The 16,393-nt window shown below is 38.7% G+C and overlaps 1 protein-coding gene across 2 annotated transcripts in view; it reads left to right on the forward strand.

Moving 5' to 3' along the window:
- The window catches only part of SYNPO2 (synaptopodin 2), a 152,243-nt gene that overhangs the window by 104,295 nt on the left and 31,555 nt on the right, over positions 1 to 16,393 (forward strand). The gene's annotated exons all lie outside the window — the stretch shown is intronic.

Raw genomic sequence — 16,393 nt, forward strand, 5'->3', positions numbered from 1 at the left:
TCTGAAAGTATATACCAGTTAACTGGGGAAAATCACGAGGCCCTGAACTGATACGTATATATATTTTTAATACTCACACTCATTGGCTTAATCGTATTCTAACCTTGGCTGCCTTTGTGCTGTCTGAAAGTACGAATTCAGCAGAGTGCTCAAGGATGCAGCATTATTTGTGTTGTTAGGACTGCAGAGCGGCAGAGCAGATTTGAAAGGCAACATTTCCTTTTTGAAGAACAGAGAATTATGTTCTATATTTTCAGATATTTTCTTTGTGTTTGGTGATGAAAAAATTAATGAAGAAAACTTTTAAAAATTGTAATTATCGCTTCTTCGGAGCCAGAGGACTTTAGTAAACAAAAGTTTAAACAAGCAAGCCAGTTTACGTGTCTGTTAGTTGCTATCCTGTTTTAAATGAGCATCGATATATTAGCACCTGGTTCAAAATTTACATCTTACAGAGAAAGGAACATCAGGTTGGGAACCAAGATCCTTGAGGGCTGTGCTAGCTCCAGCTGCACCACTAGCTGTGCAACTTTGAACAGGGATCCTAACCTCTCTGGGTCTCAGTTCTCTGTGTGAAAAACAGAGGGTGGGTGTAGTCGTTCACAGCTCTACAGCTCTGTGAGTCTGCAAAGTAGCACTCCGATGAATGGATCAAAGCCTGAGGTTTTAACTCCTTCCTTCCTTCCTTCCCTCCTTCCTTCCCTCCTTCCATTTCTGACTTGCAGTAGAGTGTGTGGAGCACAGGGTCTGCTTGAACCTCAGCTGAGCTGGCCACTTACTGCCAGTGTGACCTTGGGCCAGCCACAGAGCACCTCAAAGACTTGACTTTGTCTTCTGCAAAGTGGACTTAACAGTCCTTACCTCTCAGAGTTGTTGTGAGGATTAGAGATCGAGTATATGAAGTTGTTTAGCTGTTGTATTATTACGTATTTATCATATCAGATAATTAGGAGATTAAAACAAGGTTTCTGTTTTGTGAAGGTACAATTTAGGAGTAGAGATAAATGTTACTAATAATTATAATGTAAAGAACCAGAAGAGAGATTCAAAGTAATTTTTACTGAGTTCATGGACTGAAAATACTTCTGCCTGGAGGACAGAGGAGGCTAATCGTGAGAAGGGCTTCATCTGGTCTGGCTCAGGATGACTCGTATTGCAAGACAGGACAGGTACTTTGGGGAACACAGGGCAGATTCTGAAACCAGAACAGTTTCCATCTAATACGCTGCTTTCTCCAGGGTTTTGCACTCGTGCCTGGTACTTCTTAAAGGTTTTAAAGTAGAGATGTTCAATAGCACGGTGTTTTGGCCCAAGAAGTTATCTTTCCTCGGAAGAAGCTGGCAGAGGCAGAACTAAGGGGCCCTGGGGAGTGGCCCTTCGCACAGAAGGGAAGAGCAGGCTCCTCTGACCAGCAAAGGCAGGAGCGTCCTGTTATCTCTCTGTCATCAGTCTCTTCCACCAGGTAGGGAGGTTTGGTGACTTAATGAAGTGCTAAGAAGCAAGACACTCCCAGGGAGGGGATGTGAGATGTGAGACATTGTCCCTTGCTAAGAAAAACGGCCACCTGTGTGTAAACGATGGAGCTACTTGTTCTTCCTCTTCCTGGGTCACAGAGGGTCATTCCCTTTCAGCCTCTCTTTGGTTTTAATGCCAACGACCTGTAGGTGAGAACCCCTCTCCCTTTGTTATGTCCAAGCTGAGGAAAGTTTCTTGATAACTGCCATATCAAATAGGAAATTGCAGAAGACACACACACACACACATCATCCAAGCCGGGGATCACCGCCCGGATTAAGCGCGCGCTATGAAGTTGCTCACATTACACAAGCTTCCCTTCTCGGCAGTGCGGTGAGCTGCTGAAATGTTGTTTAGAAATTTGTGCTGCCACCTTCATACCATGGCCCTATTTTGGAGCCTGTGACCTCACCACTGTCTGAGTTGGCACGGCTGGAATCCAGGAGAGAGGGGAAGGGAGGTGGGTAGGAGAGACAGCAAGCAAAGATTAGCAAGTCGAAAGAATTAAAACATTTAATTCTACTTCTTAGAATTCAGTTATATCATTTGCAGAGAGGTCTTCCTGCTGGTTCTTTCTTTCCCTCCTTTTTTTCAGTCTCTCTCTCTTAACTTCTGCTGAGACGTAAGTCGAGAAAATCTCTAAGCACCTGAGAGCATTCACCAGGGCGCAGGTCTGTTAGGTCTAAGGTTTCAAATGAGTAGTGGGGTGAAATTATGCCTGAGCACTCCATTGTAGACTTTTTATTTCATACAGCTGTTATTTCCACCCTCACATTCTCCTCTCAAGATGTAAAAGATCTGTCCCATTTCACACCTACCATTCGTTTTCTCCTCGGCTTTGTACCCCAGTGTGATCGAGGGTGTGCACTGTCCTAGCCCTGGGGTCCTTGCATGTACAGTTGAAAGAAGAATGGATCAATCGGCAGAAAAAAAAAAAAGGAAGAGAGACAGAAAAACTGCTTCTTCACCTCAAAATCTTAAGCAGAACACAGCATTGTACATAAAACACGTACACATACTTGCGTATACTTATGTTTAGATACTGGCTTCTAAACTAAGGACAGATACAGAAACAAAAGCAGAACTTCACTATTTTCCCTAAGCAGATACTCATTGTTCGCTGAAGAAATGAGCGAGTGGCTATTTCATCCTCATGTCCCTAACACACAGATGATTTGATATTCCACAGGAGAAGTTTTTAGTTAGTCAGGACAATTTTTATTTGCACAGAGTTTAAATTTAAATCTGCAGGTTACTTAAATCCAGTATATCTGGGAACCAATGTATCAAAAATACAAGAATTTGGAAAAAAAGCCATGATACTTTTTAGAATTTATTTTTTATTCATCAAAGTTACATGTACCTACTTTAAAGAACCAAATAGTTCTAGAAGACTTGTTATGAAAAACCATCAATTTTGGATTTTGCAAAGGCAAATTTTTTTTGGCTATTTTTCTTTTTACTTCTAAAATATACATTTGTGCTATTTCTTGATTTTTTTCAGTTGAAAACATTATCCACTGGCATACCACTATGGAAGACGAAGATGAAGATGAAGACATAGCTCTGTTACCCCTCCCCACTCTGCCTCCGGCTCATATAGCTCCCCCGTGCCCTCCATCCTACAATGCAATTATGTCACATTTTGATCGAATCACTATTCGGGGCTTCGATTATTAAACTAAGCCATGCTATGAGTATTTTTTTCTTTCTTGCACACATTTTCTTCTCCTTAGAGTTAACAACTGTCTTTCCTTTGTAGTTTTCTAACTACTCATCATAAATTCATCCCCAAACTCATCCATCTAGCCTGCTATCTCTAACCGTCCTGATGATTAAAATGTATCAGGAACTCGATCCCCATTGTCTGTTTTGGAGCCATCTTTGTGGAGTCTCCTGTTTCCTGCGTCCCGTGTCCCCCTTTTGTGGGGTTTTCTTCCTCGTGTTCATGGCACCCCTCCTCCAGTTGCTTCCTAAGAGAGGGTGGTGAGAGCTAACTTTTTTGAGACCTAGTATATTTGATAGCATCTTTACTCCATCCTCACATTTCATTGATAACTTACCTAGGATTCTAGGCTGGAAATAATATTTTCCCAGAATTTTGAAGTCTGTATTTTAGCTCCCAGTGTCGCCATTGAGAAAGCCATTCTGATGTTTGATTTCCTGGGTGTAACTTTTCCTCTGGGAAACTTACGAGACCTTTTTGTGAGATTTCATGATGATGCGCCTTGGCTTGAATGTATTTTCATCTATTGTTTGGGCCCCTTTTATCTAGAGACCCTTGCCTTCAGTTACGAAATATCTCCTTGAATCATGTATTTGATGATTCGTGTGTCTCATTTTCTGTTTTCTCCTTCTGAAATTTCTATTATTCAGACATTCAAGACAGGCTCGTCTTGAACTCTTGGCCTGAAGTGATCCTCCCGTGTCAGCCTCCCAAAGTGCTGAGATTGTAGGCGTGAGCCACTGTGCCTAGCCTATTTTATCGCTAACTTTAAAAAGATGGAAAGCATGGGAGAAAAAGATCATCCTAAAATGTTAAAAGACATAAAATGATATTATTTTATCCAAGAGTTTGATTTTAAAATTATTGAACAAGAGAGACCAGATAAAGTACTTAGATTTATATCTGTAAGCCTTGTATGGCACAAGTCATGTGTATATACGGTTTTATCAGTAAATCAACATCTAGTTCTCATAATGTTCTTTTCATCACTTATTAGCAAACAACTCCACCCTTTAGAACCAATTTGGCATCGCACTCCTTGGTGGCACCACTGTCAAGCCACTCTGGCCTCTGCCTGCATGTTTCTGTCTTAGCTCTCGGTACAAGGAGTGTCACTGCACATTTCCTCCAATCGTACCCTTTCCCATTTTAATATGGATTTCAATTTTTCACTGACATTGAGGGACAGACAAAACATCTGCCTTAATCACACATCACAACATCATCTCATACTTTTGTTGTGTGTACTTTGTTTTAAGGAATATTCACATGTCAAATATAAGTGTGTTAACAAAGGGGTCTGTGAGGATGGGTCACAGATGTAGACTTAGGAAGAACTTTTAAGATATATTATTATTTTCCAGAGGGGGAGGAAGGGAATACAGACAAAGAATTGAAACCCAAATGGGAGACTAAATTTTGCAGCAGAGAATACAACAGCTTTCCTTCCCTGAGAGGCTTTGTTCAGGAACTCTGTAATACTCATCTTCACCGCTTTCCCAGTACAGTACCGTGCACATAATAGGTGCTTAATACATGTTTGTTGTTGGATTAAGTCAGTCCTGATGGGTTTAGTGCTCCTCTAGCTGTGGGTGCTGGTGATTATCCGTGTATCAGTATCAGGGTATGTCATATAACCAGCCTTTTAAGGTGGAGGTCCCACTGCCAGGTTCTTCCTGGGTCTAGCCTGGCAAAGGCAAACACAAGCTTTGAATGAAATCTCTGAGCAAATGTAGATGAGATTAAATAGTAACAGATTATGATGTGTTACTATGAAAGATGAATGTCAAAACATTCATTCGAAAAAGAGTACTTAATGTCTTCATTTAAATCCATATTGTGTTGTAGCAAGAGGAGGAGACTCAACATTACTTAAATTTGGTTTTACAATTTTTTAAGTTATGAGAGTTCATCTCAAGAAATTAATGTGGTTTATTTTTTTCCTTTATAATTTATATAGGATGTTATATAGTTTGCTTGGGTTAAGTAAAATGTTTTAATACTGAACTTTAACTCATTAATATACTTTAATATAATTCTGTGCCATTTAATTGCTCCATTTCCTTCAAATACTAGATGACGACATGTTATTTATAACTAATTTAATTAATGTGGAGATCATTTTTCCCATAAAACAAGCACTTGGTAATTCTATTTCTTTGCTTTGAGTTTACATAATAATAGAGAGGAAATTGATATTTCATCATATTTGGTTTCAAAAGAAAATCAAGAACAGATGGAAACCCCTTGTCTTCGGCATGTTAAATTTTGTGATCAGGTAGAAAATTAATAAAAATTATAGTTAAGAAAAATCAGAATTTAAATGTGTTTCTATATTTGCATTATACATCTAGCACAAGTATTACCAAATGGTACTTAGAGCTTTTTATATGGCTGGAGGCTATACAAAATATTTTTGAAGAGCTAGTTATTTGCATACATGATCTGCCTAGGGATAAAATTTCGGTTATAGTTTTTCCACACAGGCAATCCATCTTCAGCAGCACGCTAGCTTACATCGTGTGCCACTTCTAACCCACGGCGTCTTGGCTTTGGAACATCTTTGCTTTCGGAACAATAAAAGTCATATAATTAAAATAAAAGGACATGCATAAAAATCTTAAAATAATGATCATAGAATCAACTTCTAGTGTCTTTGAAAAGGATGATTATTTGAAGCTCAATGGAGTTATTAATTACAATAACTTTCCTTGGAGGAAAGTCACCTAGTCATTCCGTAAAGATCTGCCATTTATCTCACACACACACACACACACACATACACACACACACACGCACACACGCACGTGCGTGCTCTTATTGCATACTGTGTTTATTGTACTTTAATCATGGATGTTACCATATTGGGTGCAATCTTAGAATATAATCAATATATTAGAATATAATCAATATAATCAATCTTAGAATATAAGACTCTTGAGGGCATTATTCTTTATTGTATTCTAGAGCCCATGACACTGTCTGTCACATAGAAGACAATCAGTTAACACGTAGTATAATTACTTAACTAATTAATCAAATGAGGTAACGTAAGCAAATCCACGCTCCACAACTGCGTTTCCTTATGTAAACTCACACGGCCCTCTGGCTGAGTGAAGAAAGAGGACAGCTGAGGGTTCCTGCCTGCCTCTGCAAGGCTCTTCTTGGTTGGCTGTGACCCACGATCTTTTGGCAAGACTATGACATTCATGCAGGCTCTCCTCAGTCAGAAATAAATAGGAGAACTATGAGTCAATCATAGCAGGGAGAATGACTGGTTTTAAAATGCATCAACAGAACACTTACATGGACACAGAAGGCGCTTGGCATGACCCTGGGCTCCCTCCGTGAGGTGCAGGGTTGGAAATCGCTCCCACCTGCCTAGCTCAGCTCACACGGACCAGCCAGAGCAGCAGAGCACACAGGAGGTGCGGCAGCACCTGCGCCAGCACCTCACTCTGTTTACGGGCGTGTGTTTATCTTCGTACATTGCAACCAAGCCTGCACATAGCAAACATTTTCAAGTTTTAGGATTCACCTTGTGACTCGACCTCTCCCGGAGCCAGAGAAACGATGGCGAAATAGAGTGATTGGCAGGTGCAGCTGCGAAGTTGCTTATTGAGTCACGCTGGGACCGTTGCCTTTGCTGGGGAAAACTTAGTCGTCTCCAACGTCCAGTATTCAATAGGAGCAATTCCTTTCCATGGATACATTGGGAATTCCCTGTTTATTATGGTATGTTCATAATAATCTCATGCCCAAAATAGACTATGAAGAAAGAATAAACAGAAAGCACTAAGTTTAGCAATGCCCGTCGGGCCAGGTACTGAAGAAAGTTGAGACAGACTTCTGGGTAAACTTCAACTTTCTCATATTGTCATTTCTTTAGCACATATTTGTGGTGGGAGGTCTACTGTGTGCAAGACATCCTTCGGGTCGTGGGAGATACAAAGATCTTTGTGCTGCCATCTCAGCTCTCAAGGTATTTTAAGTAGCCAGTAGTTTGGAAACCGAATGGGAGCTATTTGCAAAGCAACGTTGACGTTGACATACCAGCCCAGTGAAGGTTTCCTTCTCCCTTTTGATGTTCTCTCCAAAAGGACTTGAAGCCTCAGAAACGATCTGCCTCTGCATCCACCCCGACACCCTGTCACCAGGGTGGTCTCTAGTCTGAGTTAGTGGTTGGTTTTCCACATCTCTCAGCACATAGTCCTGAAAAGGCATCCTCTCCTGGTCCCTGTTAGCTCTCTGCCCAGGTCACACCTGGCCCCTGCTTGCTCTTTGTGTTGCCCTCAATGCAGCTTCCTCTTCTCCAACTCAGAGACCCCAGAGGCCAGGTATGTTAGTCACATAGAATACCCGTCCCTTTAGAGCAGTTATTCTCATAAAATGTGATCTGCAAACTTCTGGTGGTTTCCTGGATGTTTTCAGAACCAAATGATTTTCTTAATAATCCCAAGACTTTGTTTGTCTTTTTCACAGTGTTGACATTTGCACTGATGGTGCAAAAGCAATGGCAGATGAAACCACTCGCACCTTAGCATTCAAAGTAGTGACATCGCACTGTGCTGGGAACCACTATATTCCTTACTGTCAGGCATTTGACTTAAAAGAATACAATGCCAGTTTCACATAAGGATGTCCTCAATGAAGCAGTAAAAGTTTGAATTTTATTAAATCTTGAGTGCCCATCTGTTTAATATTCTGTGTGACAAAATCAAAAGTATATATAAAGCACTTTGGCTGAATACTGAAATGCAATGTTTTTCTTGAGGAAGCATTTGTACAAAATTGTTTGAATTGCGAGGTGAACTAGCCACTTTTTTTTTCATGGAACATCATTTTTAGGTTAATGACTGAAAAACACAATATGGTTATTCAGACTTGATTATTCAATAGATGTTTTCTAGAAGATAAACAAAGTAAGCCTTTCACTTCAAGGAAAACAAGTAACAGTATTTGAGCTTCCGAGGGAAAATTAGAATTTTGAGAAACTCTCATCTGCCACTGTGAATTTGACAGCTTCCTGATACTTAAAAGACTTCTCTAATGAGATCATTGGTGATATTAATAAGTGTGATTTTTCACTATTATATAACCAAATGTGTCAACATTTGGGAGATCTGCACAATTCAGTGAATCAATATTTTTCACATGATGGATGTGTGATATAACAAAATCACACATGCATAAATGATGCATTTAAAATGTAAAATGGACCAATAGATTTTAATGTAACACAGTATGAAAAGTTCATTGCTATGGTTTCTGATTCTATGAGTTTAACGTAGTATCAAAGAAGGATCTCCTGAATTATCTTATAAGGCTATTAAAGTACTCCTCCTTTTCTAGCTATATATCTGTGTGAGGCTCAATTTTCTTCATCTACTTCAATCAACACAACATATCACAACAGATTGAATTCAGAAGCACACATGAGAATATAGCTGTCTTCAGTTAAGCTCAGATATTAAAGAGATTTAAAGAAATGGTAAACAATGCCACTATTCTCATTAAATTTTCTCTATTTTTGAAAATGTGGTTATTTTTCATAAAACAGTATTATTTATGTTAATATGCAGTGGGTTTATTGTTACTTTAAATTTAATGAATGAAAATTTAAAATTTCTCATTTTTGATTTCTAATATAGTAAATACCAATACATAGAACCTATAAATCAAAATATTTTTAAACTCCTCAATTATTTTTAAGAGTATAAATGATTCCTAATACCAAAACATTTAAAAATTGCTGCTTTAGGTCACACACTCTTAAATGCTGATGATGGCCTAAATGAAATTCTAGTTAATTAAAGCTTTGAAAGTTATCATTTAAACCAGCTCTTCCCTCAAAGGGTACAGTCTTTCTGATATGATTAAATTCCCTTAGCCCCTGTAGCAGCCAGTTTGTTCCTTTTTTGCAACCAACCCTCTCTGTATGTCCTGTTGGGGTGGCGGCAACATCCCAATCATGTGAAGACGCTATTGGCATTGTCTTTTCCCCCAATTCCCCACTATGGTAAATGCTCAGTGCAGTCAACTTTCTTGGATTAAATCTGTGCAAAATGTTTATAAATTTCTCAGTTGACACATCTTTAATTAAAACCTCAAAAACAATTTTATGTGATTCTTTCCAAAATGCAAGCACTGGAATGTATCTTACATGTCTGTGCGTATGTATGTATTACAGCTTAACAAAGCATACAGGTAGGAAACCAGGGCGAATTCCTTCACTCTCCAGATGGGGAAAATGATTCCCTGAGAGTTTAAATGCCTTGTCCAAGGTCACCTGCATTAGAGACAGAATGAAGATAAGCTCTCCAGCTTACTAATAACTTCAAATCCAGAGCAAAATAAAAGAACTTACACATTTTTTAAAAGGCTGTACTCTTGTCATTTGGAGAACATTTTTCATTTTATGTATATCTTCTTTATCTATGGTTTTATTTATGAGTAGATTGGAAGAATAAACTGCTTCATCTAGTTTAGTCAAATTCAGGAAAACGTCAGACGTCTAGAGCCATGGAGAAATGGGGCATTTCAGACAGATACATTTTTGGGGTACACAAGACATATTCAGTGTCTGAAACTAAACAATTTTGGTAAAAATACCAATACAAGCATAGTATCTGGGACCTTCAGTTATGAATTCTAATCCAGTTCCCTTCCTTTATTAATGTGGCCATGCCTCAGCTCCAATTATACCTTTAGATATAAAAATTTCTATTTTAGCTATTTTGGGTGTACTCTTTCAAAAAGGTATTACATGTTTTTCTGCATCTAATTGGTCTGCTAAAAATGATTTGAATATTTTAAATAACTTGGTATCATTATTATCAATGCCCATTATTATTTTACCCAAGTACAGAGGAGGCAGTCAGTCCTACTGATCACCTGAGAGCTTTTGACACATTCATTAAGTGGCCCAGTATTCTGAGTCTTTTTGTGGTTGTTAAGATTTTCATGTGTTTTTAAATTTTGATTGTTATCCTGTATCTTTGGTGTTAGTATTAACTTCCCCATCTTCTTTTACACAGGATGAATGTATGTGTCCCCATTTCTAATTTTCTGTAAACCAAATAATGAAGGTTACTAGAATAGTATGAAATTGATCAAATAGCCTGAGAAAAGGACCCAGACCTTTCCAGTAATGTATAGAAGTTTTAGCAAACTTTATTTTTTTCTGTAGTTTGACCACTCAAAAGAAGACATTTGAGAGCTTGCTTAATAGGTTCTTTTGGTAACTAAATTCTTATTAGTATAAGAATCACTTAGATAAAAGTTGTATGTCCAGTTAATCAATATGAACAGAGATTTGGGAAACTCAAATAGTGAGTTCTGGTTCTGCTCTCTTTTCTTGGTAATCCTGATTAAAGGCTACTCATTTATCTGATCTTTTATATTTTACATGTGCTTTTTAATGAATTCTTTAAAAAGCATTTTTTCATATTCTGTGTAAATGTTTCTGAAAAAAATCTGCCCATAGTTCAAAAGCTTCTGTGCAATCTTTCATAATTTCATCCAACAACAAAAGTAGACATGTCCTACGTAGGCTCTGGTCCATTGGTGTTTTTCCGAAGGAGCTAGAATGTTTACATTCTCAGGAAAGAGAGAAAGGCAGAGAATACCATTCCATATTTGTACTTGTTAGTGTCCTAGCATCACGATGGCTGCTTTATAACAGTTCATAGCAGTGACGTTACGGCGTCATCGTTTCTGCCTGTGGAATGACACTGGTATGCAGATTCTTAAGTGTGCGGCCCATGGACTAGGGCCCTCATTCCTATGAAAGACAGTTATTACCCCGGGCATCTTTCCAAGGTTGCTACCAGGAATGCTTTTTACTTTTATGGTGACTTGGTCCCTAATGGGAAAGATAAATCATCCAAAAGAAAACTTTTTTGTCCAGTATTCAGACACATATTGGTGACAAAAGCAGGAAAGTTCATAATCTTCAAACCAAACACCCAACATGAGAATAGGCTGTGGAGCTTGACGTGGGGTACGGAGTGTAGAATAACCAAAAATTCCTAGCGTCCACTCGCATTTGCAGCCATTACCTGATTTGAACATACAGGTTAAGATTTATTTTCATTATGTAGACAAACAATTTACAGAGTGAAATCCCTTATTCAATTGTTTATGCACTTACCAATCAATGCTTTGATGGAGAAAAACCTGGCTTCCATTTAGGAATCATCTACTCTCCTTCTGGAACATTCGCCTAAGACAACCGTGCATGTTGAAAACCATCTCACTTTCTTCCTTGTAAGTTCTTCACAAAGCTTTTATTTCTTTCATATTGATTTCCTCGGATGCATTCCGCAATGGCTTTTCTAAACTTCCTTCGTCATCCTCAAGTTTTAATCCCCCTCCGCCCTTTCTCCTTTATTCTCAGCAGGTGATGACCTCATACAATTATCTGGCATCAGTTCCTGCATTGTCTCTCCTGTCTTAGAATATCAATCTCTGCCTCCTTTTTTGGATCTTCTTTTCTGTATTTGAGAAATACAGTCATGTGCCGCATAGTGACAATCTGGGCAACAACAGGCGATTGTGGTCCCATTAAATTATAATGGAGGTAAAAAATTCCTATCGCCTGGTGACTTCTTACCATCCTAATGTCACAGCACAATGCATTACCTTTTCTATGTTCAGATGTTGTTCATATACACAAATACTCAGCATTGCGTTGCAGTTGCCTATAGTATTCAGCATAGCAACATGCTGTATAGGTGTACAGCCTAGGAGCAATAGGCTACACCACGTAGCCTAGGTGTGTAGTAAGCTATGCCATCAGGGTTTGTGTGAGTGCACTCTATGATGCTCACACGACAAAACCTCCTAATGAGGCGTTTCTCATTAAGTGACATGTGACTATACTTACCCCTTCTCTTTTCCCTTCCATGTTTGCCCTTAATTCTATCTTTCTGTGTCAGTTGAAGGTTCATTTGCTGAAAATAAAAAAAAACTCTCTAGTTATTTTAATCAGAAAGGAATGTAATAGAATTGTTATAGAATTGTTTGAAAGATCTGGAAGGGCCTCCAGGAATGGCATCAAACCACACTGCAGAACTGGCCGCCCGAGGGATTGACAGCATTTGCCACAGTCAGGAAGCCACTGGGCCCACCGCTGGGTTCAGGGCTGCGTACTGTAGCTGTGGTCTGAGATTAAGGAGCTGCCAGCAGAACTGCTGAATCAGAGTCAAATCACCAACCAGGTCTGCACCAGCAGCACAGGGCTTCGCAGTTTGCTGTCTCTTTCCGCTCAGCTCGATTCCAATACAAGTTGCTTGGAGTGCACCTGCCGTGCTAGAACTGTCTCACCCGCAACCCTCGCTGCAGGAGAGCCTGAGAAGTGCTGTTTTCTCTTTTCAGCCTCCACCATGCACAAGGTACACTAGGAGCAGCTCGGGACAGAAGCTGAGCAGTCCAACCAACACTTCTGTCTTCCCAGTGGCAATTGATTTACTCAGTTATTAGTAACGTTTCTTATCTATTTACTTCATCTCTAGACATCTTCTCCAGTCTTTTTTCCATTTCACTGTTTAAATTTCTGCATTTTTCCAGGAAGATTTTGCTTCCTGCAATAAAGAATCTACTTGGGTTACTATTGTTTTTACTCCGTTGTATTCTAGTCCCTGTTTTCTTTTGCCTTTTCATCCTGAAAGTGTCCTATCACTATTTGCTGTTGATTTCCAGAAATACGGTACCACCATAAACACGAATTCCCAACAGATTATGAACTCAGCTTTGGTACTAGGAAACTGCCTCTCAGGGGCTGAGGTTGGAGTTCAGGATGTGGATAATTCCTTTTCACGGTGGAATTATTCCTTCTTGAAACTTTAGCTGCCATCGTCATTTCTCTTGCTGTGTCTCCAGCGACCATTCTGACTGCTCCTCTGGTGTTAGTTGAAGGATACAGACCTCCCTGAGGCTTTGGTCGAAGAGCCAGCTGCCATGCTTATTAGATCTTGTCTCACAGGCAGCAGGAATTTTTGCCAAATGCCTAAAGTAAAAAATTGAGGAAGGGCTGGAGCTTCAGAAAGAGCTGATAGGTCACAGACTACTTTACAGTTTCCACAAAAAAATCTCTGAAACTTTCATTGTTGCCTGGGACCATCTCTTTTCCTCTCTCTTAGTTATTGTCAGGTTCCTGAGAGTTCATTGCACGGATTAAAAATAGTCCCACACATGATAGGCTAGATTTATGCTAATTTTCTCTTTTCCATATATTTCAGTAGATTGTACTAGTGGAATTTAAGGAAGAGGTTGTCTTGTTTCTCCCACTTACTCTGACATTTTTTAAGAGGGCTTGTCAATGAGTTATACACGAAAATGCAGCGCCTGAGATAAAATTTAGTTCTACTGATAGCAAGCTGACCTGAGTGATATGCCATATACACAACACAAAATAGTCTCAGTACAATATTTGTGAACATTCAAATCTGATACCGACTTTCTAGTTAGTCATGAAAAACTTAGAAATGAAGAAATAATAACAGAAGAGAAAACGCTTTTTTCATTTTGCAAGATATTTTTATTCATAAAACTAAATTAGCATACCTGAAACTCTTCTCAGATGATCTATGAAATGCAAATAATGTGAAATTTTCCAGAGAAGTCTTAACTTTCCATTTTCATATAATTGTAGTAAAATAAATCTTTCCTGGCATAGATCAAGAAGTGGTAATCAATGAAACACAGTACTGTATTTGGTAAATGTTTATATTACCAATATCTCTTAGTTATGTGGTCTGATTAAATTGAGAAACACAGAAAGGGAACAGAATATTTTATGGATAGGAGCTCATTCATGGTCTAATGTGTTAGGAGTGGAATGAGGTCTCTAAAGGCATATTCTCAAAGGAAAAGAATTACATTGTGTGCTCACACAGGTATGCTGTGACAAATCACAATTTACAAAAGATAATTTTGGATTTGTGACACATTGAGTCATAATATTGACTATTTTCCAATCTTTAAAGAATATTTAAATACAACTCTAAAATAATGAAAGAGGAAGAAGGAAAAGTTCACAAAACAAAACCTGTCTTCCCCTAATCACCAGTTTATGGACTAACCAGGCAAACTTTGATCACCTCTGCCTAGGCTCTTCCATTTCCTCCTTTCTTTGCTTACCACACAGATGATTGTTGTTATGCTACTCTCCTCTCCTCTTCCTCTCCTCACTCCAGGGTTTGTGGTAGAGAATTTAGACTATTTACTGGAAAGGCAATTTGTGTAATGATTAAAAACACAGGTTATGGATTTCCTGGGTTCAAATTCTGGTCCTAGCTGTGTGATTTTAGGCAAAGTGCCTAAGTTCTCTGATTCTCAGTTTTCTTACCTATAAAATGAGGGTAACGGCCGTCCATCTGTACATGTATCAGTGGAAGCACATTTATGCTTCTTATAGAGATTTTGTAGGTATAAATGATATAAGGATGTAAAAGACTATGCCGTGGTGGGGCAGAGAATATAATGATACATCTGTTTTATCAACGTAAAACTTCTCTGATTCTCCAAAGGATACATTTTCTGTTTGGATGCTAGCCCATTTGATTCCACTGAGTGAATGATATTGTCCTTCAAAAATATGCTTTATTAGATACCTAATCTTTTCTTGTAAATACATTTCAAGGGATGAAATGTGAATAACTCTAACCTTAACGTAAATGTTCGTTGTTGGGTATCTTTTTATCCTTGATTTAGTAACAACTCTCTTATAACCCTTCATTTTAAATATTTCATGCAATATAAAACAAAACAAACATGTTTGACAGTTAAATGGATATTTTCAAAATAAGGTGAAAATTCTCTTTCTCGTTGCTTTTGTTGCTTCCTTATAGCCTTGGAAAATTTAGTTTAGTATTTTGCAACAAATTAGTATGTTCTTTCCCCCAGAAGTATTGAGATTGATTTGTTAGAAAAGGATAAGTCCTTCTATAGATTATAATTTATGACAACAAAAGGATGGGCCTTCCCAGAATAAAACTAACTGAATCAATTCAAATTTCAATAGTGCCATTGCTTTGGCTCATAAAGACATTATTTTGCTTTCGAGAGTATCATTTGAAATGTAAATTCATTTGCCAATATAAACTTTAAACGTACATCAGTTAGCATATGAATTATCATCTAAGATCTTAGCAGGAATTAGTGGGTAGCTATTAGAGATAAATTGAAATATGTTTCATGCCTAATCAGAAGTGAGCCTGGCTATGAAAATGTTCTTCAAAAATGTTGCTTTCCTGATTTTGACCTCTCTGGACTCAGAATCTTTATTTTAATAGAGAGGGATCACCCTTGATAGAAAAGAATCTAAAACAGTATCTTAAAGTGTTCTTAAATCTAAGATTGTATGATCAGGACACATGGTTGATTGAGAACTATCTATTAAGCTCATATTATAAAATGGAATCTAAGCACATTAGCATTATTTGGGGTCCCAGCAGGAAATAGGTGGCACACTCAAAGAAGTCGTTCAAGATAATATAATTCAGGGACTATAGGTAGACTTAAGCGCACCAGCAATGATAATGAAGGACCCAGAAACCCAGAGATTAGAAGCAGAAAGCTATTATCACCCTTAGGCCCAAAGGTACAAGGGGATAGCATGTGCTGTTGGAACCTAACGAGCGTTAAGGCAATGGTACGGGGCAGACTGGCAGACCACACAGCAGAGCCTCCGCCAATTCATGGCCAGGCAGGTCCACCAGGGAGCGCAAAGGCCCTGACCTCTCCTTTCCTTCTCTTTCATCTCTACTGGTGCTTCCTGTTGGCCGAATCCAAGCAGGAGCCAGAGCACAAGGGAGCCCAGCCAATGTGGTCGCCAGAGGCCAGTCCTCCTCCCCTTCCACCCACACACAGGGGAGGGCAGATGGAGAATGATCAGCACAACGTTTTGCCATAATTATAATTATAAAGGATATCAATCCTTAGTTATTCCTCACTAAAGAGCCATGAGAACCCTCTGCCACTATTCTACTTCTCTGAATCTCTCTTCTTCCAGGGTCTGAAGTTCTCTCCTCACTTTATGTTCACTTAGTGTTCTACATCATTCTGTGCTAGAATATGATGCAGTCCTTATAGCAGGGCTGTTTTTATTTTTTTTGAAGAATAATCTCTGTTTTCTTTTCTTTCTTTTTT

The sequence above is a fragment of the Propithecus coquereli genome, unplaced genomic scaffold, assembly GCF_000956105.1.
Source record: "Propithecus coquereli isolate 6110/MARCELLA unplaced genomic scaffold, Pcoq_1.0 Scaffold232, whole genome shotgun sequence".
Classification (NCBI taxonomy): domain Eukaryota; kingdom Metazoa; phylum Chordata; class Mammalia; order Primates; family Indriidae; genus Propithecus; species Propithecus coquereli.